The following is a 27813-nucleotide window of genomic DNA, read 5'->3' as shown; positions in this document are numbered from 1 at the left end:
TCCTCCCTCCTCGGGCATGTGTGTGTGTGTGGGTGCGCGCGCGCGCACGTGTGTGTGTGTGTATATGTGTGTGTGTGTTGTCCTTAGCGTTAGTTTAAGTAGTGTGTAAGCCTAGGGACCGATGAGCTAATTACTTTGGTCCCACAGAAACTTACCACAAATTTCCAAGTGGTATTTGAAAAATGAAAAGTACTTCCTGAGTGCCAAAGTGGTATTTCTTCCTGAAGTAGTTAATATGGGTACCTTGTCCAAGAGTAACAGGTCTAAAGCTTTGAGATTCGAAGGATAGTGTTTCAAAATTGGATGCACACAGCTTGTACGCTTTTACTCCAAAGAGTTTCAGAAATGCTTTAACAGGCAAAAAAATATGCTGTCAACGACCAGAGCTGCTAGAGAACAAAGAGTATAAACTTTCAGCGTCCCCAAAAGAGGTCTCAACATCATAATTCAGTTTATCATGTCTATCAGCAACTCTGTTCAGAGAGGGTGCTCTGCAGGGAGAAAAAGATGGCTGACTGGCGTTTTTCAAGTATTAATGACTGAAGATCACTAGTAGGACCCACTATGTGGGAGCCATTGTCATAGCTCTGACAATCTGCAAGTGGTACTCCAAGAATTTCTAACATGGACAGTATTTCATTAGTTATGGCCTCGTCTGTATTACCAGTAATGTTCAGAAATTAAATTAATCTTTCGCAAACTTCGAATGACTTTTTTTATATTTTTTGAAATATGTACTGCAAATGAGTACATTCTGCTTCTGCTGGGATATGTCAGGAGCTACAGCAGCAATAATTCCATGGAAGACAAGAGTCTTCTGTTTGATGTATAACTGTTTTTAACAATTTTCACTACAAGAGAAATAAATTCATTCTGTGAGGACCATCATTTTGTTTATCAGTCGGTCTTCTTTTGCTTTGGCTAGATGTTCACCAGTTACTTTGTCATATTTTCCAATTAATTCAAATATTAGCAAAAAATTCATTGCAGACATCACCCGTCTGAGTATTATCCCCCTGGAAAGCTAAACCTCTACTGCCTAAGAATAAAGTTGTGTCCAGGATTATTTGTAATACAGCTTTCTAGTTTGTTGCTTCACAGTTAATCATCTGCTGAACGTTACTCTTGACACCATGTTCTTCCAACGATGATCGAAGAGTTTTCAATTATAAGTAGTATATTCGATACTCAAAATTTTTTTCATGGATCGGTCAGAGCCTCTTAAGTTTTTTGTAGGGTGCTTTTCGTGGCGAAAACCCTTCTTTTGCAATTATACTCTGTTCTGATTTAAAAATGCTGTAAGGTAAGTAGCTAATACTGTTTTCGATTCACTCCACGCTAACCATTCGTGTGGAAACAATTTGCTTGTTCTGTTGTACTTGTTCTTGTACAGCAATGTCTCGTGGAAACGTTTCCCTGAAAAGTCGGTTGGAAAATATTTTGATCTGGTCCGTAAAGCTGAAAAGCCATGGTAAGACGTTACTGTTTCCTGGCAGGCGAGGTACCAGGATCTTCCGGAACACAACAGTTGCTGTTATCAGTACTCAAAACAAGATCTATATTACCACGTTTGTCATTGCTTCCTTGACAAACACTAAGAGAATCTCTGTCATTTGTTGTTCCCTTTGCTTCAATTAGCTCTTCAGAAGCCAATGTATTTTGTTCTTGTGCGATTTGTTTTACATCTATTTCGTCTGAAACCGACTGAACAACGGAGCACGAAGGTTGGTTATCTGGGGCTGTTAAGCGTTCTGACATATCTTCTGACTCTTCTTTTTAAGAACATTTCAAAATTTTTTGAATAATCTGACGATTTTCAGCTACCTTTTCTAATTATGATTTTTCAGCTTTCTTTTTAAAGCTCCTGTTTATGTTAATAGCTCGACATCTTCACTTCTAGCGCTTTGCAGTCTGAAATGAAACAACAGATTCCGTTTACGTATTTCTCTATAATATATATGTCGAACTGCATTTCTCAAATTGGGTTATTAGTAAAGCTTACTATCTTACTCAAGAAATATATTCACATAAACAAAATTGTTGGAAACCAAAGAACAGCATACACAGAATAACCTTATCTAAAACTCAACCAAATAAATGTTATCACTTTCAGCACCAGGGCATAACACTGATAATTTGTGATAGTACTCATTTATTGTTCCAAATCAGTTGCACATTTTTTTAACTAGATTACACGTTTAGATAACTGTTCTGAGTAGACAAAACGGGCTGCTGACGGAACTACTTAGAGCTGAAGATAATTCTGAGTTATCGTAACATATAATTTAATTAACCATGTGCAACTGAGACGGATAAATAAATGAGAATTATCTTAACTATCAATACAGATGGTGATTCTCACAAGACGAATATGTCAGCTATAGCGAAACATTATAGAATTCATCGCACGTCAAGTGGAGTTGAAAGGTGGACTGTAATTGATGAGTGATGTGATGCGCCTGTTTTTAGAGCAAAAACGAAAAGAGAAAATTTTTTGTGTTGGAACCGGATTTATTCTTTGAACTCTTACGGTTGCCGAATTTTTCTAAATTCGTGATATAAATGGTCTGGTTGTCGTGTATAATGTTAAAGACCAAATTCAGAAACGGTCAATGTTTGTGATCATTGTTTCTGGATTTTTACCATTTTATACATTACAACCAGACGATTTACATCACGATTTAGCACAATCTGGCAACTGGAAGAGTTCAAAGTGCGAAACCGGCCTAACGAAATAAATGTGTAGTCATACAGATGAGGTGGTTTTCATTACGGCAAATCTTTCTAGAATTCTTCAGTTCACAGTTTGACACTTCACTACACAATAGTGACGCATTAATTCATTTTATATCACTCTGAACGGCCACGCCGCGGTATTAAGTGATGTCATAAAGTCCGACGACATCCTTAATGCTGCATCCGAACAATACAAGCCATATTCTTCTGCTTATTCTGTTTACTTTCCACCTTCTTATTTTTAAAGATGGCCGTCAGGTGCAACACCTAATGACACTTTACAAATCTTTGAGAACCACAACCGTTCACCTAGTTGCTTTCCCTACGAGGTTGACAAAACGTTTTACCACCTCACAAAAGTAAAGTCACGTAGTTATTTTTTGCTTATATGGAGGTAAATATCTGTATAACTGGTACACACTGAAATCTCTGCGCCGCAGAACGAGGCTATTGCAGTCGAAACAGAATGCCGAAGCCCACTGGTTTAATGAAATAACCTTAAAGTAAAACGTTTTTGACGGCTGAAACGCAATAACGATGTATCAATCCTTTCTGAGTTGCTGGAAGTGGACAACAATGCAGCATTATATGACACAGTGGGTAGGTGGGGCAAACGCTTCCAGTCACAATTCTGAGTGACGAAGAACGAAGTGGAAGACCATGCCTCCGTGAAGAACGGGGAATCGTAAGAAAAGTCGAGCCCCTGGTGCTCAAAGACAGGCGAAACAAAATCGAGGTGACAATAAAAAAAAGTTAAATTTAACCACGGAACAGTTTTCAAGATCTCGCACAGAAGACATATGTCACCGCCCTCTGGGTTCCCCGGGTGCTCACACACATTCAAAACGCCCACCGAATCGAAACAGCAGTGGGGCTGTTGCATCTATGTCAAATCCATGGAGGTACGGTGACCAGACTCATTAATGTGGCCACTTTTCAAAACCTTGGATAACTACCGTTTGTAGCAAGGACTGCTGCCAGACGTCCACGAAGAGCATGAGTGAGGTTCTGGAAGGTGCCGAGAGGAATGTGCAGGCATGCGAACTCAGTCGTGGTAGTCTCATAGATTCTCGACTGGGTTTATGGTTCTAATGGCTCTAAGCACTATGGGACTTAATATCTGAGCTCATCAGTACCCTAGACTGAGAACTACTTAAACCTAACTAAGTACAGCACACACATCTATGCCCGAGGCAGGATTCGAACCTGTGACTGTAGCAGCAGCGCGGTTCCGGACTCAAGTGCCTAGAACCACTCGGCCACAGCGGCCGGCTGACTGGGTTTAAATCCGGGGAGTTTGGTGCCAAGGGAGTATGATAAACTCGTCCCTAGTGCTCTTCCAACCACACATATACACCGTGAGCTCTGTGACGCGTTGGAATGCCCAGCTGGTAGATACCGTCGTGCCTGCATGTAGGGGTGGATATGGTCCCCAAGGATAGCTGCACACTTGCGTTGATGCCTTGTGCCTTCCAGAATGACGAGATCACCCAAGGAATGCCACGAAAACATTTGCCAGACCACAAAGCTCCTTCCTCCGGTCTGGACCCTTGCGACGATAGTTGCCGGGTGTTTGCTTTCAGACGTTTCACGCCGATCGAGCATCAAACGTGATACATCTGAAAAGCCACCTGCCGCCATTCAGTGGACGTCCAGATGCGTTACTGCGGCGCAAATTCTAGCCTTCGTCGCCGACGACCAGCAATAGGCACGAGTGCATGAATCAGACGTCTGCTGGGGAGGCCCAACGTTCACTGCACGGTTGCTGAGGAGATATTGTGGGTGGTCCCTTAGTTTATATGGGCGATAAGTTGCTCAACAGTTGCACGCCTATTCGCCCGAACACGTCGCCACAACTGTCGTTCAGACCTGTCATCTATGGCCCGTGATGTACCTCAGTTGCTTCATTTTGCCATGCACGGCAGGCTTTAAACACGGCGGCACGCGAACAGTTTACTCACTTAGCCGTTTCGGAAATGCTTCCTATGGTCGTGTTGTACTGTATGTCAGCCGTTTGAGCATTACAACAACGACTGCACTCAAGAATGAAATTTTCACTCTGCAGCGAAATGTGCGCTGGTATGAAATTTCCTGGTAGATTAGAACAGTGTGCCGGGCCGAGACTCGATCTCGAGACCTTTGCCTTTTGCGGGCAAGTGCTCCACCAGCCGAGCTACCCAAGCACGACTAACGACCCGTCCTCACACTTTTAATTCTGCCAGTACGTCGTCTCCTACCTTCCAAACTTCACAGAAGCTCTTCTGCGAACCTTGCAGAATTAGCATTTCTGGAAGAAATGTTTCCAGAATGAAATTTTCACTCTGCAGCGGAGTGTGCGATGATATGAAACTTCCTGGCAGATTGAAACTCTGTGCCGGACCGAGAAGGTCCGAAGTTTCGAAGGTAGGAGACGAGGTACTGGAAGAATTAAAGGGAGAGGACGGGGTTTGAGTCGTGCTTGGGTAGCTCAGTCTGTAGAGCACTTGCCCACGAAAGGCAAAGGTCCCGAGTTCGAGTCGCGGTCCGGCACACAGTTTTGATCTTCCAGGGAGTACAACAACTGCACTGTTTTTCAACGTTCCCTGGACACGCTTTATACACTCTCCACTACCAGTGCTGCCACCTGTTGTCTGTGTGTGGTTACTGCAAGTTGATGTCAAACATAGGAGAGTCGTCAAATATCACAAAGTTGAAGCCGACGTCCGCCATGTCAGACGCCCCAAACAATAGCTTCTGATTCGTCTTTGTTCAGAAATGCCGGCATGCATCATTTACGGGTATATCAATTGTTCTGATTATAGTCTAGAGCAGGGATGTGCAGACCGTGATCGGCGTGCCGCATGCGACCCGCTGTTGATTTGATGGCGGCCAGCGGCTCATCTTTCGTTTTTGCATCTCCTTTTAAAAATATCTGTCATTTCCTCCCGGAAAGTAGACGGCACAAGGCCTTGCAGAACTTAGTTCCTTAGGACAGTGCCAGTGTAGGTGGAGCTGGAGCAGGGAAATCTGTCTTCGGAGCATCTGCAAGGAACAACATGTTCCTGTAAAACAAAAAGAATATTCCAGAATGAGATTTTCACTCTGCAGCGGAGTGTGCGCTGATATGAAACTTCCTGGCAGATTAAAACTGTGTGCCCGACCGAGACTCGAACTCGGGACCTTTGCCTTTCGCAGACAAGTGCTCTACCATGGAAGGTAGGAGACGGATACTGGCAGAAGTAAAGCTGTGAGTAGCGGGCGTGAGTTGTGCTTCGGTAGCTCAGATGGTAGAGCACTTGCCCGCGAAAAGCAAAGGTCCCGAGTTCGAGTCTCGGTCGGCACACAGTTTTAATCTGCCAGGAAGTTTCAAAAAGAATATTGATGAAATGTATGTTATTTATTTTAGTTCATGGGCCTTTTTGTGTCATGAGAGGTTCATCAGCCCGTGGTACTTACCTGTCTGTGCACTCCTGGTCTAAAGAGTAAAGAGGTCACATTTCATCCGTAAGTGCACTCGTTCTGTCGATATTTTATATTCATGAATTTTGGAAGCGCTGTTTCTTTTTACTGTACTAGAGTTATTTCTGCTTATGGCTGTCCGTCCTACTGCATGGACGGGATAATTCAGCTTATGCTATATGTGAGAAGTGTACTACCACAGCTGTATCTTGAGAATGTTTTTACTGTCTTACACAACTAGTTTCGGCGACACATTACCACCATCCTCAAGCCCCACCACTGCCAAATGAGTATTAGATTTCCTTGGAACATTTATTGTGGAGTCCTTGTCACTAGTACATGTGGGCTAGCTTTCCTCAGGAGTCTCTACTCGACACGTGTTGTCTCCAATGCCAATGGAGTAGAGACTCCTGAGGGAAGCTAGCTCACATGTACTACTGACAAGGACTCCACAATAAATGTGCCAAGGAAATGTAATACTCTTCTGGCTGTGGTGGGGCCTGAGGATGGCGTTAATGTTCCACCAAAACAAGTCGTGTGAGACAATAGACATTCTCAAGATACAGCTGTGTTGATACTTTTTATTTCTACCATTTGATGTTATATTTAGTATAATTCCAACTATAAGAGCTCTCTATGAGAACACTTGAGAAGAAACATTGGAAACCGAGCAAACATTGCTAATATGGTCTCACCATTTTTTTTAAAAAAAACTGGCGTTAGGCCGAATGTAAGTTTGGTCTGTCCATATTAAGGAAAATGCTGGATTAAGAATGTGGTGTCGTCCAGAGGCGGCACTGCCACACCAAAGTCGGCAACACAAATCGATACCACAGACATTAGAAATGTCTCAATGCAATCCTGAAGACAATGTCTCACCTCTCAGCACACCAGCGCCCTCATGCTGAGGTCAATATAGTGCCTAGATTGCAAGAACTCAGTTCATTTAGAGACCTAAGCTACAGCAGTAAACATCATCATATAGGTCAATGATCGTTAAAGTCCCTGATGACATATACTTTGGTAAATCTTACATTTTGTACTGCAGGAGAACAATTTGTTAATCTGTGCACAAGTGATGCTTTCAAGCCAAAGACAGTTGTAAATTATTGGGGAGGCCTGTGGCTGAGTCAAATTTAAGCAAATGTTTAACTTAGACATGTAATAAAGTGAACTAATATTTCATGTGCTCTAGTTTGACAGGCGTTCTACCAGAGCAATCAAAGAAGCCACATTCCAGCCAGACGAAAGTAGTTTCGTTGGATCACAACGCAACATTTTTACATCACATTCTTGTTTTTTTGGTTGTTGGAAAAGTATAGGAAAACCAAATTACATAAAACAGACTAATTTCATTGTATTTTTATATCAAATATGCATTTAAGACAAGAAAAACTCTGTATTTCAGACACTGTGTAGCTCACAAAAGCACTGTAACATTTACTATTTAAATAGACTGTTGCTCGCTCACGACAGAAATTAAGAATAAGAAGCTAACGCAAACTGTAGTATGATAATGTTTTGGGTCGGTCATCTAATATGTCGGTGCCAGCTTCAAAGTAACGTACGGCGCAAGTCTGTGGCGCGATCTCTTTTTATTATATATCCATGGTATGGCAAATTTGTATGGGATCTTTACTACTCTGCCACCGTGGAGGAGTGCTGTGGACTCCAAACCACCTAAAAATTAAAAAGCCCACAATCACTGAGGAAAGTGAGGCTGAGTGTTATTTGGGGCTTTCTTGGTTTTGTGATAAGAAATTATACTTGTAAGGAGCCAACCGTCACAGAAAAAAATTCAGAAATCTCATCATGTAGCTACATGAAGCTGTCAAAACGAAGCGTCGCTGGACACTGTCCGAGGGGTTACTATTGCTGCTCGATAAAGCCACAGCTCACATCACAAATGATACTTCTTTCGGCTGTAAAATTTTGCCTCTCCTCCGTGTTCTACGGACACGACGCGCAGTGACTTATTGGTGTTTCTTCGTATAAAGAGAAGGATAAATGGCATCGCAATTTTTCACGATCACAGCTTGATTTTTCTCGGAGAGGAAGGATTGAAGAAAGATTAGGATTTAGCGTCCCGTCAACATCGAGGTCGTTAGGGACGGAGCACAAGTTCCGACTCTTTCGAGCTTGGCGAAGGAAACTGTCCGTCCCGTTTCAAGACAGCCATCGGGGCATTTGCCTGGAGCGATTGAGGGCATTCAAGGAAAACATAAATCCGGATGGTCGGACGCTGATCGGAACCGTTGTCCTCTCGAACACGAGTGCAGCGAGCCACTCACTACGCCACCTCGATTGGTGATTTTTACGAGGTGACAGTTAAAAATTGATGAGTACCACTGTATGATGATAACATGGTCCCCGAAAAACATTCTCTTACATATCCTCAGACTCATTCCATCCCTCACAATATATCCGTCACATTCTAGGTAATTTTTTGGCAAAAGATTCAGAAGTCAAGCCACTGCATATTTTTTAAGAATTTCTCTACGTCAGGAAGTGGAACAAGCGTTTCATCAACCGGCTGGAACAGGCTTGTCAGGTTTCGGCAACCCGCAGGACTAATTAACATACGTTGACGGAAAAATATTGCAACACCAAAAAATAATTGATACAGAGTAATGAAATCGCTGGAAAACATTTGTGTAGGTAACATATTTAACTGATTAACATTTCAAGGTAAATGTAAGTGAGAGATAAGCCATTGCAAATGTGAAATGCTGGTACGTTAATAATCGATGTAACAACCAGAATGTTGAATGGAAACGTGCAGACGTACATGCAATATGTTGTACAGGTGCCGGATGTCAGTTTGTGGGATAGGGTTCCATGCTTGTTTAACTTGGTCGGTCAATACAGGGGCGGTTAAGTGATCGAGCAGGCCAAGGCAACATGTCAACGCTTTATAGAACATGTTGGGTTACAACAGCGGTATGTGGGCGAGTGTTATCCTAATGGAAAACACCCCCTCGAATGCTGTTCATGAATGGCGGCACAACAGTCGGACCACCTGAATGACATACAAATTTGGAATCAGCATGTAGGATAACGACGAGAGTGCTCCTGCTGTCATACGAATTCGCTCCCGACGCCGTAACTTCAAGTGTAGGTCCAATGTGTGTAGCCGGCCGAGGTGGCCGATCGGTTCTAGGCGCTTCAGTCCGGAACCGCGCTGCTGTTGCGGTCGCAGGTTCGAATCCTGCCTCGGGCATGGATGTGTGTGATGTCCTTAGGTTAGTTAGGTTTATTTAGTTCTAAGTCTAGGGGACTGATGACTTAAGATGTTAAGTCCCGTAGTGCTCAGAGCCATTTGAACCAATGTATGTAGCACGCAGGCAGGTTGGTTGAAGGCTCTCAACTGGTCTTCTTCTAACCAACAGACGACCATCAGTGGCACCGAGGCAGAGCTAGATTTCATCAGAAAGCTTAACGGTCCTCCACCCTGCCGTCCAGTGAGCTCTCGCTTCGCACTATTGAAGTCGCAAATGGTCGTGGTTTTGGGTTAAGTGAAATGCACGTTACAGCGCGCCTGGTCCGGAGCTGCCCTTGAAGTAAGCGCTTTGTAACAGTTTGTTATGTCACGGTTGCGCCAACTGCTACTCACAGTGCTATTGCAGATGCAGTGGCAAGCACCAGAGCCATAGACCGAACACGATGGTCTTCCCTCACGATAGTGCCACGTGACCGTCCGAAGCCTGGACTTCCTGCGACTGAACATTCTCGTGACCACCGCCGCCAGTAATCGTGTTCAGTAGCTATATTGCTGCCTTTTCTTCTACAATACCGTAGTAGGAACATCCACCTTCAGTGAGGTGTTGATAATGGCGTCTTTGTCGCTTAAAAGGCAGTTTTGACTAATATCATCTCACCACGTCCAATCTCAAAGGTAACTAACGCTCGCGGCCGTCATAGCGTGTCTTTCAAGCAAACCTGATTTGCATCCTCATAGCGGTGCTACTACTGCCATTGTTATGCGACTGGCGTGACATTTTAATGGACATCATCTTTCAGACGTAGAAAATTACGTTTATATCGCACAAGTCCTTCTTGGTGTTGCGATTTTTTTCCGTCATTGTGTGATTGAAACCTGGATCGTGGAAATTGAAAGGTGGAGCAATAAGGGCGCCCATATCCAAAGGCTAAGGAGGGCCGCGATCCTTCTCCCAGTTCTGGGTAAGGAAAAAATGTAATGTAATCGAGTGTTTATGTTTCGAGAAAATGATTTAAAAAGTCTATATTATGCAGGCTTCTAACAGGGTTGAAAATGGAACTTTTTACATCTACTTAGAAGTTGCCATTCGTCTTCCAAAATATAAAATACTTTATACTTTACAACCCCCCTCGCTCCCTCCCCGTTAGGCCCCCTCGCCCGGCAAACTATGTATGGGCGTTCTTGTCGAGAAACGCTGTTATACGAATTCGGTTGGGGGAATAGTACCTTCAAGGTCTAAATAGTGATAAAAGATACGTTTCTGTGCTACAAATCAGACTCCATGAGATCTAGCCCATGGGTAGGCAACAGGCGGGCTCGGCCCCATGCCTGTTTGATCAACCCCGCGGAAGGGACTGATAGGCAGAGAGAGAGCGAGACGCTTGCAGTGCCTCTATTTAGTGTTACAGAAACAATCCTTGCGTATACGATCAGTCACCATAAGTATTTATGACAAACAGTAAAAAAGAGGTTGCTAATAGTATTTATGGATATCACGACACTAAATTTCGTACACTCGAATGAGCTGCCTATAGCCAAAAACCGAAAAGTTACTCCTAACTGCCTGTCGACTGGTCCTACACTCCTGGAAATTGAAATAAGAACACCGTGAATTCATAGTCCCAGGAAGGGAAACTTTATTGACACATTCCTGGGGTCAGACACATCACATGATCACACTGACAGAACCACAGGCACATAGACACAGGTAACAGAGCATGCACAATGTCGGCACTAGTACAGTGTATATCCACTTCGCAGCAATGCAGGCTGCTATTCTCCCATGGAGACGATCGTAGAGATGCTGGATGTAGTCCTGTGGAACGGCTTGCCATGCCATTTCCACCTGGCGCCTCAGTTGGACCAGCGTTCGTGCTGGACGTGCAGACCGCGTGAGACGACGCTTCATCCAGTCCCAAACATGCTCAATGGGGGACAGATCCGGAGATCTTGCTGGCCAGGGTAGTTGACTTACACCTTCTAGAGCACGTTGGGTGGCACGGGATACATGCGGACGTGCATTGTCCTGTTGGAACAGCAAGTTCCCTTGCCGGTCTAGGAATGGTAGAAAGATGGGTTCGATGACGGTTTGGATGTACCGTGCACTATTCAGTGTCCCCTCGACGATCACCAGAGGTGTACGGCCAGTGTAGGAGATCGCACCCCACACCATGACGCCGGGTGTTGTTCCTGTGTGCCTCGGTCGTATGCAGTCCTGATTGTGGCGCTCACCTGCACGGCGCCAAACACGCATACGACCATCATTGGCACCAAGGCAGAAGCGACTCTCATCGCTGAAGACGACACGTCTCCATTCGTCCCTCCATTCACGCCTGTCGCGACACCACTGGAGGCGGGCTGCACGATGTTGGGGCGTGAGCGGAAGACGGCCTAACGGTGTGCGAGACCGTAGCCCAGCTTCATGGAGACGGTTGCGAATTGTCCTCGCCGATACCCCAGGAGCAACAGTGTCCCTAATTTGCTGGGAAGTGGCGGTGCGGTCCCCTACGGCACTGCGTAGGATCCTGCGGTCTTGGCGTGCATCCGTGCGTCGCTGCGGTCCGGTCCCAGGTCGACGGGCACGTGCACCTTCCGCCGACCACTGGCGACAACATCGATGTACTGTGGAGACCTCACGCCCCACGTGTTGAGCAATTCGGCGGTACGTCCACCCGGCCTCCCGCATGCCCACTATACGCCCACGCTCAAAGTCCATCAACTGCACATACGGTTCACGTCGACGCTGTCGCGGCATGCTACCAGTGTTAAAGACTGCGATGGAGCTCCGTATGCCACGGCAAACTGGCTGACACTGACGGCGGCGGTGCACAAATGCTGCGCAGCTAGCGCCATTCGACGGCCAACACCGCGGTTCCTGGTGTGTCCGCTGTGCCGTGCGTGTGATCATTGCTTGTACAGCCCTCTCGCAGTGTCCGGAACAAGTATGGTGGGTCTGACTCACCGGTGTCAATGTGTTCTTTTTTCCATTTCCAGGAGTGTATCTATCTTAGTGCTGTAATTTGTTTTTGTATCCTCTCTCGTATTAACACTACTAAATAGTTCTTATTCTTTGTGGATGTATCAGAACAATGCAACTGTTGAAACTGAAGGTAATTCATAACGAATTAGCTGCAAGAAGTTGGTGTTATCGGTGTTTATTTTTCCATGACGGCATTTCAGGATGACTGAGACTCAATCTTCATATGTTTACATTTATTTACGTATCGGAAACATTGTTTCTTTACTAACACAGCTTTCCAATGCAAGTTTTTAAGACAGCTATTGTCAAACGACGCAAGTAAAGAAACCAGTGTTCATTATGCATAAACAAATGAACACATCTGAAAATGGGACGAATATAAATCTAATTTAGTCCATAAAAATCGTTTTTTGATGCATAATTTGTTGTGTCACACACATCAGTGCATTAAACCATAAACACTAACGTCACGGACGCTACAGTTTTGATTTTGTGACCAAAGAGCGTTGCTGTTGTGATGCGGTCCGCGAGCTTAAGTACACTGACGGAAAGAAGAACGCAATACAAAGAAGGAGTTGACATTAACTAAAGATCTTACGGGTGTTTCTACGTCTGAAAAATTATATGTATTCAGATTTACCGCCAGTGACATAAACGTGGCCTTAGCAGGGCTACTATGAGGATACAAACCACACTTGCTGTAAATACGCGCTGTAACTATCGTGAGCGTTATTTACCTTTGACAATGGACGTGGAGAGTTAATAATAGTCAAGAATGCCTTTAAGGCAACAAACACGCCATTATCAACACGTCACTGAGGTTGAGCGAGGGTTACGATAAATTGGGTGTCCATTCTACGATATCGTAGAAAGACTTGGCAGGAATGTAGCCACTGAACATAACTGTGACTGTGCATTCACGAGAATGTACAGTCGCAAGAGGACCGGTCTGCGGACGGCCACGTGGCACTACCGAGGAGGAAAACTTCGTCTTCAGCGTATGGTTCTGTCGCATCTCACGGCATCTGCACCAGCAATACGACCAGCAGTTGCCGCCCCAGTGACATAACGAACTGTTACAAATCGTTTACATAAAACACACCTCCGAGCCAGGAGCCCTGTAGCGTTCACTCCACTGACACCAAGCCTCCGCCATTTGTGTGACAATCGAGAGCTCACTGGAAGGCAGTATGGACGTCTGTTGTGTTCTATGATGAAATCTGGTTCTGCATGGGCGACAGTGCTGGCCCTGTGTTGGTTAGGAGGAGGCGAATTGAGGGCCTGCGTGCTAGACCCAGTGGGCCTACACCTGCAGTTACGGGTCTGGAGTGCGCTTTAGTGTAACAGCAGGAGCACTCTCGTGGTTATCTCCCACAGCTGACTGAAGCTTTGTACGGATATCTGGTGATTCTACCTGTTGTGCTGCCATCAACGAACAGGGTCCTGGGGGTGTTTTTCAACAGGATAACGCTCGCCCACATACCTCTGTTGTAACCCAACATGAGCCACAGAGTGTCGACATGTTGCCTTGTCTCCAATCCAGCACATATGGAACAACGTTTGACGACAACTCGAGCGCCACCCATACCCAACGTTAACCGCCCTGTACTGGCCGCCTAGGAAAACAGGCATGGAACACATGGAACTCCATCCCACAACTGACATTCGGTACATGTACAACACAATGCCTACACTTTTGCATGCTTTCATTCTAAGTTATGGTGGTTAGACCGGCAGTTAATTTACCAGCATTTCACATTTTCAATGACTTATCTCGTGCTTACATTAACCTGTGATCTCGCAGCGTTAATCACTTACATATGTTACCTAGACAAATGTATACCCGAAATTGCAGTACTCTACACTAATTATTGTTTGGTTATGGGATTTTTTCCGTTGGTGTAATTTTCATAGCTCGCCTCCCCCTCCCTCCGATTTTGAACATTTTTGTTCTAGGGGACTGATGACCTAAGATGTTAAGTCCCATAATGCTCAGAGCCATTTGAACCATTTTTTGAACATTTTCACACTAATGTTACGAATAAACCTGTGTGTGCGTGTGTGTGTATGTGTGTGTGTGTGTGTAGAAGCGTGTGCACAGAAAGTTTTTGAGCATGTGATGAGATAGACCTAATTGGTCGACATATTCGAGAAATTGAATACCTTTAATCTTCAACTGCGAGGAACATGCACACTTTTGTTGCAAATGTTGGATTCGAATGATGAAGTCAATGCTCTTTGTAGAAAACTGAAAAGGCGGATCAGAAAAAACGAAAAAAGACCTAAAAATATTCGAAAATGTGGATGAATGAGTGAAAACTTATAAGGGTGAGGAAGACCACCTAACAACTGTTTTTCGTATTACTGTAAATCACTTAAACAAGCTGGAAAATAATTTTAAAAACAATTTTCATGCTGACAACTACTTGCAGCACGTTAAAAGTGGGTGAGCAAACCGTTTCAAAGTTCTCCCGAAGGTCTCAGAACTGCCTAAGAAGAAGATATCTGCACAGACTGTACAAGTTGTGAAATCAAAAGACAGCTCTATGGATTTTGGGCAGAGATGGGTAATGGGTTTCGACCACTGACAATAAGAGCATTTCGTATACTATTACCATTTTCAATACTCTACTTTGCGAAACCGGGTTTCGGCATTGGGTGCTTTGGAGTCAATATCTAGATCTCAGCTAAACATAGAAAAAGAACACAGAGTCTGTCTGTAATATTAAAACATCTATCGAAACACTTCTCTCTGCAACTCAGCCTAAAGGAGTCACTAATATTATTAAACTTACTTTTCATTTAGTATTGGAAGGTCAATTATGAAATGTATTTTGCAGTATTGATACAGCGCAACTTACAGTTGCATTACACCAGTGTAAATATTAATTTTAATTTTGTTTATTAAGCCAGATTGTGATTTTCTTTGCTTTCCTTACAGTAATGAATTTATACAACTACTAGCCATTAAAACTGCTACACCACGAAGATGACGTGCTACAGACGCAAAATTTAACCGACGGGAAGAAGATGCTGTGATATGCAAATGATTAGCTTTTCAGAGCATTCACACAAGGTTGGCGCCGGTGACGACACCTACAACGTGGTGACATGAGGAAAGTTTCCAGCCGATTTCTCATACACAAACAGCAGTTGACCGGCGTTGCCTGGTGCAACGTTGTTGTGATGCCTCGTGCAAGGAGGAGAAATGCGTACCATCACGTTTCCTACTTTGATAAAGGTCGGATTGTAGCCTATCGCGATTGCGGTTTATGGTATCGCGACATTGCTGCTCGCGTTGCTCGAGATCCAATGACTGTTAGTAGAATATGGAATCGGTGGGTTTAGGAGGGCAATAGGGAACGCCGTGTTGGATCCGAACGGCCTCGTATCACTAGCAGTCGAGATGACAGGCATCTTATCCGCATGGTTATAACGGATCGTGCAGCCACAAGTCAACAAATGGGGACGTTTGCAAGACAACAACCATCTGTACGAACAGTTCGATGACGTTAGCAGCAGCATGGACTATCAGCTCGGAGACCATGGGTGCAGTTACCCATGACGCTGTATCACAGACAGGAGCGCCTGAGATGGTGTACTCAACGACGAACCTGGGTGCACAAATGGCAAAACGTCATTTTTTCGGATGAATCCCGGTTCTGTTTACAGCATCGTGATAGTCGCATCCGTGTTTTGCGACATCGCGGTGAACGCGTATTGGAAGCGTGTATTCGTCGTCGCCATACTGACGTATCATCCGGCGTGATGGTATGGCGTGCCATTGGTTACACGTCTCGGTCACCTCTTGTTTGCACTGACGGCACTTTGAACAGTGGACGCTACATTTCAGATGTGTTACGACCGGTGGATCTACCCTTCATTCTATCCCTGCGAAACCCTACATTTCAGCAAGATAATGCACGACCGCATGTTGCAGGTCCTGTACGGGCCTTTCTGGATAGAGAAAGTGTTCGTCTGCTGCCCTGGCCAGCACATACCTCAGATCTCTCACCAACTGAAAACGTCTGGTCAATGGTGGCCGAGCAACTGGCTCGTCAAAATACGCCAGTCATTACTCTTGATGTGCTGTGGTATCGTGTTGAAGCTGCATGGGCAGCTGTACCTGTACACGCCATCCAAGCTCTGATTGACTCAATGCCCAGGCGTATCAAGGCCGTTATTACAGCCAGAGGTAGTTGTCCTGGGTACTGATTTCTCAGGATCTATGCACCCAAATTGCATGAATATGTAATCACAGCCGGCTGTAGTGGCGGAGCGGTTCTAGGCCCTTCTGTCGGAACCGAGTGACAGCTACGGTCGCAGGTTCGAATCCTGCCTCGGGCATGGATGTGTGTGATGCCCTTAGGTCAGTTAAGTAGTTCTAAGTTCTGGAGGACTGATGACCTCAGATGTTAAGTCCCATAGTGCTCAGAGCCATTTGAACCATTTTTTTGTAATCACATGTCAGTTCTAGTATAATATATTTGTCCAATGAATACCCGTTTATCATCTGCATTTCTTCTTGGTGTAGCCATTTTAATAGTCAATAGTGTATATTTTTTCTGTTCAATAAGCTCGCCCCCCCATTTAGTGTTATCAGATTGCTCCCGTCCCTAAGGAGAGCGAGGTCTAAAGGTTGAGAATCGCTGCGGTATATCATTTGCTTATGCGTAAAAAGATTACTGTTTTCAGTAGTTGATGCCTGTGCTAGGCAGTTTTTCTACTTGAAAAAATCCGTCGGAGCCGGCGGCGATAGGACCAGGAACCTTGGGTTCTGTATCCAGTGAGGAGCTCCACTTGGAAAAGGAGGCGGTGAGTAATAAGCGTGATAAACAGAGACGCGCAGGTGAGAGAGCGGAGCGCCTCTACAGACCTTGGGTCGCTCTCCTCGAAGCTGACGCGCACGTGCTCGAGGTGGGGGTGGTCCCAGATCTCGTGGGCGACGAGCTGGCGGCGCGACGGGTAGGCGCGGCCGCACTCGCTGCAGACGAACACCCGCCAGCGCATCAGTCGCAGGCGCGCCACCCACGGGTTGACCAGGACGGCGCGCCGCAGCGCCGGCGCCAGCCCAGCGGCCAGCGAGGGCGCCAGCATGGGCCCGGCCCGCGCTCCGCTCGCTGCCATATCCGCGACACAACTGACAGCGAACGCGCCGCCGCCGCCGCCTCGGCCTTCACTCACTCAATAGGCGAGCTCGCTGTTTCGGGCCTCAGCGTACGGCGTGTCGCAAAGATAGTCACGTGGATCGCGGTCGGTGTCAGTCCGACGCCTGGGAGATACGCACGCGCTTTGATTCTGCGCGACCTCCCGCGCCGAGCGTTGTTTGGGTGGCACTACTGCACGTGCTGTTTGTTATTCGGCTCGACGCGGTAGTGGCAGTACCGCCTGTCAACACACCAAACCCAGCACGACACGACTCGTCTACGTCCAGTGCAGGGAGAGACGGAGGTTCAAACAGGGAATCACTCGACAAAGCGAAAGGTACCAGTCTCATTTCCGAAAGCACTTGCTGCCAGTTGTTTCGGCGTGGCTACTGTACACGGGACCAGGCCGATGCTCTGGTCACCCGGAGATAGTGGCAGACCTGTCTGTTGCCCGACTCACTTCGCCACGATACGAAACGGCACCAAAACGAAACCACCTGATATGTTTACAACTCGTATACAACGTGAGTAAGCTAAAGCCGTCCTCACACTGGACGACTTCGCTATCGTTACTTGTCTACGTCCAATGCAGGGAGAGGCGGAGATTCAAACAGGGAATCACTCGAAAAAACCAACGGTGTCAGTCTCATTTCCGAAAGCCACGCACTTGGACGCACTTGCTGCGCGTTGTTTCGGCGTCGCTATTGTACACGGGAACAGACCGATGTTCTGGTCTCCCGGAGATAGTGGCAGCGCTGTCTGTTGCCCGACTCACTTCGCCACGATACGAAACGTCACCAAAACGACACCACTTGATATGTTCTACATCTACATATACATGAATACTCTGCAATTCACATTTAAGTGCTTGGCATAGGGTTCATCGAGCCACAATCATACTATCTCTCTACCATTCCACTCCCGAAGAGCGCGCGGGAAAAAACTAACACCTAAACCTTTCTGTTCGAGCTCTGATTTCTCGTATTTTATTTTGATGATCATTCCTACCTATGTTACAGAAGAATGTTGAAGATTAGGTGGGTAGATCACGTAACTAATGAGGAGGTATTGAAGAGGATTGGGGAGAAGAGACGTTTGTGGCACAGCTTGACTAGGAGAAGGGATCGGTTGGTAGGACATGTTCTGAGGCATCAAGAGATCACCAATTTAGTATTGGAGGGCAGCGTGGAGGGTAAAAATCGTAGAGGGAGACCAAGAGATGAATACGCTAAGCAGATTCAGAGAGATGTAGGTTGCAGTAGGTACTGGGAGATGAAGGAGCTTGCACAGGATAGAATAGCATGGAGAGCTGCATCAAACCAGTCTCTGGACTGAAGACCACCACCACCACAACAACAACAACAACAACAACCTTCAATACAGAGTTAAATACATTATCATTACGAATGGCTTCATTCCTATTACTTTCTCTAAGCAAAAATTGTGTGTCTTGCTCTCCCTCTTTCACTCCGATCTGTTAGCGTTATCCTTCAACGCATAGCATAAAACAAATATAGTTGCCGCGTAATAGAACGTATGTCAGCTAAAGCCGTCCTCACACTGGACGGCTAGCTATCGTTGACATGGAGTTGTAAGAGTTTTGTGTCGCCACTTCCTGTTATTTCACGTTGATACAGGAAATGCCTCGCGTGAAACTCAGAATAAGTTCTGCGATGTTTGTGCAGCTTTGCTACTAAAGGACATAATATTCACCGTTGACTGAAGAATTACTTATTTCACGTTTGCAGTTTCGGTATTTGTGGCATTTTCAAGAGGTAATGCAAAAGATTTTGCCTCAGCTCTAAATGGTTCTGAGCACTATGGGACTTCACATCTGAGGTCGCCAGCCCCCTAGAACAGGGGTCTCCAAACTTTTTAGGCCGCGGGCCACATTCACTCCTCTACGAAGTCATAAGGGCCAACATCTACCTAGTAGGATTAAAACACCCTAGTACTCCTTGATCACCGTAATGTAAGGCTGAAATAAAGATGAAATCGCAAAAATCTAAGGTTGTGGGAATAGCTAGCACTGAAACGAACTACGATTGTTATTTAATTAAATAAATTTGATTGGTGGACGTACCTCACCGAAATTCTGGCGTATTTTATTCTGGCGAATTTCACCGACAAAAAAGTGTGTCACTGCACATTCTTCACAAAAGCGTCCTGCAAAGTTAGAGTATGTCAACGCATTGCGACCGTAGTGGTCGAGTGGTTCCAGACTGAAGCGCCTAGAGCCGCTCGGTCACAACGGCCGGCTCAGCTCTAAATCCTCCGAAATGTGTTCATCGTTAAAAATAAGCCTTTCAACTGTAGCTCTAGAAATTACTTATTTCACAGTAATTGTGTAAATAATTTCTGCTATCAATTGTGAGTAAGACGTCATTTTAAAAAAAAATCTACACGACTGTGAACTCCGTCCGTGAGAAGTTAATCAGTGCTACTACAGATTGAACGAATAAGACGCAAGAATACTTTCTATATCGCTACCAGAACTCGTGAGATGTCATACTGCGTGGTTGTCAACTGAAGCCTATATTTGTTGGGTTTTATATTATAATTACGCTCTCTCAATACATGCTATTTCTAAACGTATTAGCGATTAAAGGATTTTCATAATTAATTACTTTCGTGTTATAATACGTGTGATATTAAAGTACGACGTTTTAAGGCAACGGTATTTTGAAGATCCACCAAACAACCGCGTCCTTTTTGGTAGGGTTTGTTATAATTAAATGTCCCTTAATAACATATCGGCGATTGAAACCTTCGTCAAATCATAATATAAACAACGCCTTTTGTTAAGGATGTTCAGCATAAAACATAGCGTAGCTGTTAGAGGTGTAAAAATACCAAATAATATGTAGCCAGTTCTCGTCTTCATGTCAGTTATTTTTCTATTTTTCATCCTTGCGTTTTCTAAAATAGAAAGATGACATCAGACTGTGTGCAGAGAAGACGTATTCCAGGCGGAGATTCACTGCTTAAATATTAAGGAAATCATCTAACATTTTCACGAAACAACAGAAATGTTTTCTGTAATATTTTATGTTATGTAAGTAAAAGAGTTCTCTCTATCACGACTGAGTTTGTACGGTTTGTGAAGCTTTATAAGCTGATTTCCCCGTTTTCCTTTCGTCTTCTTACATGTACAACAGATATTGAAGTTTTTATTTATGTATACTAAAGACATATCAACATGACTAGCTTACTAGCTTATGGACAACGGAGGAAATGTGCGTTCTAAGAGAGCTAATGAAGCAATTTTACGCACCTCTGTTTACATGAACAAACTGTGTGGTTTGCGAGCCAGATACAGCTGACCCTCGCAAATCTCATTAACTAGCATGTCCCATGTGACGCAGGCGCCGCGTCTAGTTTGGTTGGATTTCCCGATCGCTTTCAGTCCACGTTACGTTCTCTCAGCGTATGTGAGAGAGCTAAGACACGACACTCCCAAGTATATACAAAACGAGTAAGTATATCTAGGTGCGGTTTGTGCTATAGCCGATAGTGTAACAAATTTTCTAACGCAAATAACCTTTAACGTTTGTGGCTGCTATAGGAACTAGCAGTTGACCATGAACTTAGGTGACTGCAAAGTGTTGCTCACATATGGGCGAAAAAATCCATGTTTCTTTCATTGCACTATTACCGATAAACTATTGGAAACGGTAACAACCGTACGGAGTACCTGAAGTGGAAAGACCACATCAGATTGTATATAGGAATGGCATTTTCCAGGCAGAGATTCACTGGTTAAATATTAAGAAAATGTATCTCATATTTCCACGAAAGAAGTGCCTCGCAAAACACACTACCGACAAAAAAATGCGTAGCAGCCAGAAGAGGAGTGGGTATGTGATGTTGCTTCAGTGATTAAAAAATCGAGTCAAAGTTTACAAAGAACTTGGCGGTATGAGCCCACTGATCAGGATGACGTCGCACGCACCCCCTCCCTCCCAATCCTCTTCCCCCCCTCCTTGCCCCCCCATCCCAATGGTCTTGATTCGTGTACTAATTGCGTTGGGAACGGTATGATAAATTCGTTCTATCATCAACTGAGGCTAGCTCGTCCACAGCTGTTGTAAATGTTCTTGATATTCCGGATACTGGGACTGGGACGGAGTTGATGTCTGAGTTGGTCGCATGCATATTCTATCTGGGATTCATCTAGGATATTGCTGGTCGGGGTACCTAATCAGCACGCAGACATTCACAGGGACGACCGCTGTCCTGTTGCAAAATGGCACCACATTTTTGTCTCGTAAGAGGTAACACATGAGTCGCAGGACTTCCGTGACGTACCGTTGTGCCGTCGCAGTTCTCCCAATTACTAACAACCAAGAGCACATGTTATATCTGATTGCTTTCCACATCTTGACGCCAAGAGTAACAGCGAAGTACCCCTCCAATGGCTGCCCGATTAGCCACGCGGCCTACGCGCTGCTTCCCGAGCGGGAAGGCGTGCCGGTCCCCATCACGAATCCACCCGGCGGATTAGTGTCGAGGTGCCATTTTCCATCTACCTCGACGAATGCGGTGGTTCCCCTTATTCCGCCTCAGTTACACTGTATTGGCGATTGCTGCACAAACACCGTTTCCACGTTCGCATACACAATTATTCTACCACACAAGCATTTGGGGTTACACTCGTCTGGTATGAGACGTTCCCGGGGGGGATGGGGGGGGGGGGGGGTGTCCACTGGGAGCCGAACCTCACAATAACTCTGGGTTTGGCGCGGGGCGGCGGTGGGGTGGGTGGACTGCTGTGGCCTGTTGTGGGGCTTATGAACCACTGAGGGCTACATAAGGACGAAGCATCTCCGTTGTTTCTAGGTCCTTCGTTTAATACATACATACGTACATACCTCTCCAACACTTCGGAGAAATGGGACCTCAACTCATATAGCCGCCACACACTAAATCTACAAGTACTTCTACGTGACTATTCTGCAGTTCAGAGTTAAGTGCCTGGCAGAGAGGTCATCGAATCATTTTGAAACGTCCCCTTAGAGAAATTGTAAATGACTGTGCTTAAACTGACACAAAATGTTTTTAGCGCAACGCAGTCTGACTTTTAATAATCCCTACAAAAGAATGGCGCTGACTAACAATTACCTATACCTTTCATGAATCACTTACCTCACAAAAATCTTCGTTACTCAAACTACTGCAATACAGCGAGCGCCAATACTGCCAGCTAAATAAAAGATTCTAACTACTGAAGGCACTAACTACTGATAGGCATAGTTAGCAAATGAAAGATTTTGATAAAGAACAAACAATGTATTTACCTTAACAGTGTTCAAAAGTCATAATATATATCAGTTCATGACATCCAGTCTTACAAATTTACTGTCTCTGATGGACACATGTCCAGATCATCATCTCTCAAAACTCCGCCATCTCTCTCCCCACATTCACCACTGCTGGCGGCTCACCTCCAACTGCGCAACCCTACGCGCTGTTAACAGCCAACTGCCCAACACTGCAATAGCCAACAACAATGCCACAGACTGCACACAGCACAACCAGTGATTTTCATACAGAGCGCTACGTGGTGTCACCAATTGAAAAACCTATACAGCCTACTTACAATTTTATCTTCCCAAACTCTATGAGCATGCAGGAAAACAAATAGTTAAATTTTTCCGTGCGAGCTCTGATCACTTTCTTTTCTTGTGAAAAGATCTCGCCGCATCGAAAAACGCCTTTGTTTTGATGATTGCCGCCCAAACTCCCGTATCATAATAGCGACACTTTCTCCCCTATACTGCGATAATATTAAAGTAACTGGCATTCTTTGAAATTTTTCGATTTCCTCCATCAGTTCAATATGGTAAAGATCCCATATTGCACAGCAACACTCTAGCAGAAGACGGATAAGCGTAGTGTCGGCAGTCTCTTTAGTAGACCTGTTACATTTTCTAAGTGTTCTGCCAATAAATCGCAGTCTTTGGTTTGCTTTCCCCACGTCGTTGTCTATCTGATAGTTTCAATTTAAATTATTCGTAACGGTAATCCCTTGGTATTTAGTTTATTTGACAGTCTTTAGATTTGTGTAATTTATCGTGTAACCAAAATTTAACGGATTTCTGTTAGAACTTACGTGGATGACCTAACACATAATTACGTAGGGCAGTTGCCATTTTCTGCACCATGGAGATATCTCGTCTAAATCATTTTTCAAATGGTTTTGATCTTCTAATGACTTTTCCAGGAGGTAAATGACACCAGAATCTGTAGAAGATCCTAGATGACAGCTCAGATTGTCTCCTAAATCGTTTGTATAGATTAAGAACGGCAGAGGGCCTGCAACACTTCCTTGAGATACGCCAGGTATTGTTTCTGTTTTACTCCATGACTTTCCATCATTCAGCACGAGCTCCGATCTTTCCCACAACTGAGCTGATAGCCGATAGCCATGCAACTCGATAATAAGCCACTTGCAGCGAATAGTATCAAAAGCATTTTGCACGTCTAGAAATATGGAAGCAATCTGAGATTCCCTGTCGATAGCCTTCATTGCTTTTTCACAGTGTTTTCTGATTCCTGGCTGACTGTGTGTCAATAAATCCTTTTCCTCGAGATGATTCATAACTATTCACCCGTGGTCTACGGATAAATAGCGCCCTCGACTAGGAATCAACGTCCCCGGTCCTGATTTCTAACTTCGCCACCGCTTAAATTCTGAATAAAAATCATGGCCGAAGACTCCCAGGATAAGAAGTCACTCTCTTTCTGCCAATTAACCTCTTTCTACCAAGGGCCTTGCTAAGGAGTGTGAGGAACTGTCAGAGGTCAGGACACGGTCTTGGGGAGGGAAACTGCTCCTAGAAGGCGAAAGAAACAGCAATGGTCAACGGCATGTGGCTGCATAAAGCAATGGAAGCACTGCATCAAAGACATATGTGGTGTGTCCATGGGGCAAGTAGCCTGTAATTGAAAAAGTGTAATGATGATCTCTCCATTGGCAAAAGATTCTGGACTAGTCGCTCATTTAGATCTTCGGGAGGGGCAGGTAAGCGGGAGATGCCATGAGAAAAGATTGAATAACCAGCGAAAGGATAACGTTCTACGAATAAGGGCGTGGAATGTCAGAAGTTTGAACGTGGCAGGGAAGTTAGAACCTCTGAAAAGGGAAAGGTAAAACCTCAAAATAGATACAGTGGGGTTCAGTGAAGTCAAATGGAAATAAGACAAGGATTTCTGGTTAGGCGCGTATAGGGTAGTGAGTTACTGTGATAGGGCTGTTACCATCAGGCCTGACAGCAAACCAACACCGACAACGATAGTTCAGGTGTACATGCCGACGTCGCAAGGGGAAGGTGAAGCGACGGAGGAAGTATATGAGCATATTGAACGGGTAATTCAGTACATAGGGAGAGATGAAAATCTAATGGGGGATTCGAATGCCATTGTACGAGAAGGAATAGAAGAAAGGATTTCGTGAGAATTTTGGTGTGGTAGAAGGGTGAGAGGGAAGAAAAGCTAATTGAGTTCTGCCATAAATTTCAGCTAGTAATAGCGAATACTCTGCTCGATAATCACAAGAATAGGAGGTATACTTGGAAAAGGCCGGCGGTACGGGAAGATTCCAGTTAGATTACATCGTCGTCAGGCAGAGATTCTGAAATCAGATACTGGATTGTAAGGCGAACCCAGGGGCTGAGACAGACCCACAGCACAATTTAGTAATGATGAAGAATATTCTGAAGTGTAGGTCAGTAGTAAGGAGGAGTCAATGTGAAAAGAAGTGGAATACGCAAGTAGTAAGGAATGAAGAGAGACGCTTGAAGTTCTCTGAGGCTATAGATACTGCGATAAGGAATAGCTCAGTAGGCAGTTAAGTTGAAGAGGAATGGACATCTCTAAAATGGGCAATCACGAAAGTTGGAAACAAAAACATTCGTATGAATAGGGTAATTGCGAAGAAACTATGGGTAACAGAAGAAATATTTCAGCTGATCGACGAAAGATGGAAGTACAAAAATATTCAGGGAAATTGGGAACTTTAGAAACACTACTCACTTTGAAATAAAAGAAATAGTACAAGAAAAGGTGAAGAAATCGCAAAAGAAATGATTGTCGGAAGGACTGACTCAGAATGCAGAAAAGTAAAAACAACCTCCGGGGAAATTAAAAGCAAAAGCGGTAACATTAAGTGCGCAATGGTAATTCCACTGTTAAATGCAGAGGAGGGACCGGATAGGTGGAAAGAATACACTGAAGGCCTCTATGTGGAGGGGCCGTGTCTCATGACGTGACAGAAGAACAGAAAGGAGTTGACAGGAAGAGAGAGAGGATCCAGTATTAGAATGAGAATTTAAGAGAGCTTTGGACGACTTAAGATCAAATAAGACATAAGAGATAGATGACTTTCCACTAGAGTTTCTAAAATCAATGGGGGAAGTGGCAATAAAATTGCTATTCACGTTGGGGTGTAGAGTGCACGAGACTGGCGATGTACCATCAGACTTTCGGAAAAACATCATCCACACAATACCAAAGATAGCAATAGCCGACAAGTGCACGAATTATCGCACAATCAGCTTAACAGCTCATGCATCCAAGTTGCTAACAAGAATGATATAGAGAAGAATGGAAAAGAAAATTAAGGATCTGTTAGATGACGATTATCGTGGTTTTAACAAAGGTGAAGGCACCAGAGAGGCCGTTGTGATATTGTGGTTGATAATCGAGACACTTTCACCGGATCTGAAGACCTGTAAAAAGCGTTCGACTATGTAAAATGGTGTAAGATGTTCGAAATTCTGAGAAAAATACGGATAGGCTATGGGGAGAGAAGGTAACATAGATATGAACAAGGACCAAAAGGGAACAGTTAGCGTGGAACTCCAAGTGCTCCGATAGGAAAGGTATATTTGGCCCTTGCTTTTAAATACATACCTTGAAGAAGATATTACAGAAATGAAAGAAAGGTTCAAGAGAGGGATTAAAATTGAACGTGAAAGAATACGAGTGATAAGATACACCGATGACGTATGTCCTCACTGTAAGTGAAGGATTACAAAATATGACGCAGAGTAAATCGAAGAAAGACGAAACTAACGACAAGTAGCAGAAATGAGAAGAGCGTCAAACTTAACGTCAGAATTGGAGATTTCAAAGTCAAGGAATTCTTGACCTAGGAAACAAAATGTCCCATGATGGACGGAGCAAGGAGGCCATAAAAAGCAGACTAACATTGGAAAAGGACATCCCTGTCCAAGAGAAATCTACTAATATCAAACATAGGCTTAATTCGAGGAAGAATTTTCTGAGAGTGTAAATTTGGAGCACGTAATTACATGGGAGTGAAACATGGATTGTGGGGAAAGCGGAACAGAGAATAATAGAAGCATTTGAGATGCAGTGCTACAAACAAGTGCTTAAAATTGGGTGGGCTGATACGGTAAGAAACGAGGAGGTTCTCAGCAGAATCGGCGACAAAGAGGATGGAAAACAGTAACAAGAAGAAGGGATGAGATGATAGGATACGCTTCGACATCAGGGAATAACTTTCATGGTACTAGAGCCAGATATAGAGACTAAAAACTGTAGAGGACGACAGGGGTTAGAATACATCCAACAAATAACAAGCAATTAAGGACGTAAGTTGCAAGTGCCACCCTCAGATGAAGAGGTTGGCAAAGAGAGCAAATCGTTGTGGGGTGCATCAAACCAGTCAAAAGATTGATAAAGAAAAGAGCTAGTGTAAGCTCAGTCATTTGCAGGAATGGTAGTTTCTCACGTGACATACTTACATCCGCATTTATATCATATACTGCTTAAACCATTTTAAAGGACTCTGCAGAGGGTATTTTGTACCAGTGTTATCGATTTTGAAACTTCCTGGCAGGTTAAAACTCTGCGCCCGACCGGATTCGAAACCGGGAGCTTCATGTTTCGTGGGCAAGCACTATACCGACTCAACTATCCAAGCACAACTCGCGATTCGTCATCGCAGCTTCACTTCCAGCAGTACTTAATCTCCTATCTTCACGGAAGTTCCTATGCATACGTTGCAGGACTAGTACTCCTGGAAAAAAGGGTATTGCCCAGATATGGCCTAGGCACAGGTTTGGGATTGTTTCCAAGATGAATTTTTTTCTGCAGTGGATGCTGAGCTGATATGAAACTTCCTGGCAGATTAAAACTGTGTACCAGGCCGGGACTCGAACACTGGACACAGTTTTATTCAGCCAAGAATTTTCATATCAGAGCGCTCTCCTGTGCGGAGTGAAAAATTTTATTCTGGAAACATCCCCCAGGCTGTGGCTAAGCGG

The sequence above is a fragment of the Schistocerca gregaria genome, chromosome 1, assembly GCF_023897955.1.
Source record: "Schistocerca gregaria isolate iqSchGreg1 chromosome 1, iqSchGreg1.2, whole genome shotgun sequence".
In the NCBI taxonomy this organism is placed as follows: domain Eukaryota; kingdom Metazoa; phylum Arthropoda; class Insecta; order Orthoptera; family Acrididae; genus Schistocerca; species Schistocerca gregaria.
This window is presented reverse-complemented; position numbering follows the sequence as displayed.